The sequence below is a fragment of the Anopheles darlingi genome, chromosome 3, assembly GCF_943734745.1.
Source record: "Anopheles darlingi chromosome 3, idAnoDarlMG_H_01, whole genome shotgun sequence".
Taxonomy (NCBI): domain Eukaryota; kingdom Metazoa; phylum Arthropoda; class Insecta; order Diptera; family Culicidae; genus Anopheles; species Anopheles darlingi.
Window position 1 is genome coordinate 21838983 of NC_064875.1, and position 4791 is coordinate 21843773.

Sequence of the window (4791 nt, forward strand, 5' to 3'; positions counted from 1 at the left end):
TTGACGTAGTGCGGCATCAAAACCGAATTCGAAAGAACTCTAAAGTCGAAGACACTGGATCAAGAGCTGTGAAGGAATCTTCTTCAGTAGCCCAGTAGCCGCTCGTCAGATGTAGATCTCAATCAGTTAAAAGAAATAATCAACCCCCGGCTATTCTACGTCAAATAAATTAACTGAATGCCCTTCACATTTCAGAAACGGATTGACGTACACTTCGATTCCGGTGTCCTCTAGCACAGTCTGTTGCGACAGTTCCAAGGCACGCAACATGCGCAAATCGGTAACAGCTGCGCAGTTGCTACCTCCTAGGACGTTATCCAGCTCCAGCGCCAAATTCCATTCCCAACCCGGTGGAGACGTCTCGGATTAATGCTCACAAATTATAACTTCAAATGTTTAATTTGTCTGACGCACACCGCACGTTGATGACGCATTTTTGCGAAATCTGTACCGCTTGTTTGCACGAGGCAGTCTCCATCGTGGAACGACACATGCTGCATTTTCTTGTCACCCTTTTTTGTTAATAAAAAAAACATACAGAACTCCACGAACCGAATGTGTGTGTGTGTTACAACAGATACCGTTCGGTCTGTAGGCCAGCCTGTAGTTGACAAGGTAAGTATAGTTCTGGTACACATTTCGCCCAGGGTTCCAGGTGAGTAAGAGCTAAGCTTGCGCGCAATTATGCTTAAAACTATGATTACTATCTGGAGCATTGCGGCGTGTCAATGAACGAACTCGTTGGGACCTCCGGTAAAATCTATTATCCCGATTGACAATAAATAAAGAGGTAAAGGAGGTAAGAAGGGGAAGACGGTGAGGGCGGGGGGTCGCATGAAAGGGCCCTCGTTCCCTTCCCCCCGGGAACCACAGCAAACGCAAAGCACATTTGTGTCACCGTCAGCTGTAACCGTCGCGGCATCGCGGCAACATAACCGCTCGGTGATTAATGATTGATCGAATTAGTGGTTCACGAACGAAGCCCGAGAGGGAACTGTGGACCGCCGCCAGCCCACACGCTCGCACTAACACACACACACACACACGAGTGATTCCACCACAAGGAAATGCTAATGATGGACACATGCCCGGGCACATGCCATTACATAAAGATGGCGATGAATTTAGCCAAAGAAAGCGCGAACAAAACGCGCATTTCAGGTGATGAAATGCAATTACGGATTACCCCCGGGATCTCGCGGTGTTTCCGTGGCCACTAGTGGGTCGCCCAACACAAAGTAAGGAGATCACCGCCGCCTTGTGGTTGTTGCCTCCTGCTCGGTCGACGTTCTGAGCTGCATTTGCTAATAAAGATGCCGTAGCCGGCCGCTCGTTCGTTCGCTCGCCGCTGCAATTATCGATGCTTTTTATCGTGGCAACTGACAAATGGTTGCTGCTGCCGTTGCTGTTGCTGCTGGGGATTCTAATCGCGGGGGGGAGCAGTAACCGGGAACACGGTTAACAAGATTGATTTAGCGCGGCCACAAAAGCCAGGAAGCCAGCTCGTTCGTGCTCGTTCGTGCTAACAACAAGAGGAGACGACGACGCGCACCTTTCGTTGTGCTTACTGCATTCGCACATCATTACGCAAATACGCTCGCCATTGCTCACACACACACACACACACAGGGTTACGATCCCAGGGGGTTGACCGATCGAAACCAAAAGCGCATCGCGTTATCTTATCTGAGTGGTGCGTGAGGGCACGAGCACGAGAGGCGAATCTTGAAACAAGCAAAGCCATCGCGTTTCGTTCGCACGCACGCACGCAAGCATACACACCGCGCCCGCGACTCTATTCCACTTGCCCAGTCGGTGGGAGGAGAGTTATGATTAATCTGTGCTTATCGAGGAGCACAAGATTTATCAGGTAATTTATTGGCGAAGGTCGGTCGGTTGGGTTTAGCGCTAGCGCGAGAGAACATTTGAATAATCGGGCGAGCCAATGCTAGAGCGTATGCCCGGGGGGCCCGCAGCTTCAGCACGCTCATACGGGGCCATACTGGACAGCTAGAAAAATCAATTTTCGAAGCTTTCGGAAGTCCCGGCTCCTCGTCGTCGTCGTCGTCGTCGTCGTCCGTTGTTGCTGAAGACGATTAGCAAGGAGGAGGTGGACCGTTTGGCTTCTACCGGCATATGGCGGAAGTACCACATGCTGCGTGCGCTACAAGCGCGTAAACAGCCTGCGATGCAAAACCAACGGCAGCTCCTATTACAGTCACCACCATCATCATCATTATCATCATCATCATCAGGCGCCCGATTGTGTGGACTAATAAATTTTCGCAAAAAACCTTTGGTCAACCCGATGTCCGTGCGTGTGTGTGTGTGTGTGTGTGTCCGTGTGTCCAAGGCGAGTTATCATCGCTCTAATCGGTCGCTCGGTCGGCTAATGAAGAACCGATAGTAAAACGCTTTCGATGATCGATGAGGATTAGCGGAAAATATAGCATGCATATATGCGCGCACGATACGCCTGGAGGCGCCTCCTAAATGTTGAGGTCGCCAATCGGACCTTCTCCTATGTTCTTTCAGAAAGACGCTGCGTCGTGCTGGCGTGGACCTGCGGCAGCTGCGCGAAATTGTGACAAATGAAGCACTGGCATGACGTGTACACGATTAATCAGCATTAGAACACAGCAGACCCGAGGCGGGAACCGAGGTGATGAGAACTGCTGCGGGCTGAAAAGTGTACTACGCAGCGCTGCGAAAACGTGGCCCCGGGAGTGAAGGAGTAAACAGCCCGATGGATGGTACACCACGGCACACCACACACCGGCACAAGCTGCAAATAGACACATCAAGCTGAGGTAAGCTTGTTAAAAATAACGAAACGCGAGAGAAACGGTCGGTCGGTCGGTTTGTGTTGTGTTCTGTGGTGTGGTTACTTCCTGGAGGTAGGAAACGAGTTGTTTTTGGGGTGTAGATGCGCCATAAGCGACTCTGTGTTGCTTTGGGAACTGAAATCGGAAGTAGTGCTTCTTTCGAGTTCTTTTCTTATCCGCAAATAACTGCGTCTAGAATCTAGAATTCTCGATTGTTTGATTGCGTTGCTGCTGAACGATCGATGGAAGCATATGTAGCCGACGTAAACAACATGTTTTGTGGTGCTGTGACGTTTTTGTGCGAAGATAGCTTTGTGAAGAACCACTGGAATAAATCAAGGTAAGATCAGAGCAGTGACATCGACGAGAAGCTAACCTTCCTGAGGATTTGTGCCGTCCGTGAGGAGTATGTCCTTCCTTCCTTTTTGCCGCAACTGACAAGCAACTGCCTTGAATTACCGCAGAAGAGTTTGCCAAGTTTAGATTCAATGTCGACGCCGTTAGACTATCTCAGTCTAGAGTCTAGATTAATTATCAACACCTGAATGTGTGTACATACCCAAAGAATCTACCAACGTCTACCAACCGACAAATGGTCCTTACCTTCTGAAGAAGATTCCTTTACAGCCCCGAATCATGCCGCTTTGTCTTCCAGTTCTATTCTTTCAGAATCTTTTTCGATTAGATGAAAGATTTCCATACAACGCCTATAGCCGTCCTTTCGTACTATTCTAGTCTACACTCGACAAGTTCCTTATCTGGTTAAAAGAAATTGTTCTTGTTGAATACCTTATTAACGCTTCTACACCTTCTAGATAGTTGTCCTTTGTCCTTTGTGCTTTGAATGACTGTTAGATTATAAATTAGACATTTATGTCTGTTTGTAGCCCACCATTGAACACAACCGTTTGCATCGTTCCTCATCTCGATCGTTCACAATCATTGACCATGACCCAAAACGGATGTGCAAACGCTGACAACCTCTACACCATTTCCCAAAACAAACGTTTGGCAACACCCGGCAAGAAATGTTTCGGTGCACACGCCGCTAACACCGTGATGTGTGCATCACCATTTCATCCATCAGAACCTCCCCAAAACAGCAGCAAACCACGGCGAGTCACGACACCACGACCGTGCGAAATGGAGTGGCGCCCGAAGAAGACGAAGAGGACCGGACCGTTTACGTAACGAGATCATTACGCGATCGAACGCGTGATTTGACCATCGTTTCACACCTGCCTTTTCGATGCATCTGTGTGTGTGCGTGTGTGTGCGTGCGTGTGTCACGAGTTCCCCAAAGTAGCCGAAATGCGGAAAACGCGGTTTGGTGCAGCAGACAGACGCCCGGAGAAATGACCCGGGGAGGTAACTTCGCAACAGTGAGAACCGCGCGATCATATTGCGCGAACCGCACCGCATCTTGCGATCACACCATTGACCGAGTGGGCAATTGTGAAGGCCATACTGCGGTTTGTTGCGGTAAGCTTTATTCAAATCGTTCGCTGGCTTACTCCTACTGCAGCTGATTAAGGTTAATTCGGGTTTCTCCTTTCTTTTCGCCGCCCCCGCCGCACGAAAATCCCCATCAAACGTCCCCTTTACATTGTTAGCGCACCGAAACCACCGAAATGGCGCTCGATCCATCATTTACGATGGCCGATCTGGTTTCAGTGGTCTAAACGAGATCGGTCATAAACACACCTCAACACCTCGCCCGTGCTGGTTACTCAATGGCGTCTAACCTATTTATATCGTGGGCGCCAATCCGATCCGTTGGCATGTGCGAAACGGCCACCAAGACGGCGGCGATTCTAAGTGCATCCGAGCAACGCCAGCTAATGTATGTAAAACCATTTAACGAACTTCCGTCCAGCAAACGCCGCGCCGCGAGCCGAGCGATCGTAAAAATGCTCCAAAAAGGTGAAGGCCGATACTGATCGGACGGAACGGGGCCGGAGGAACG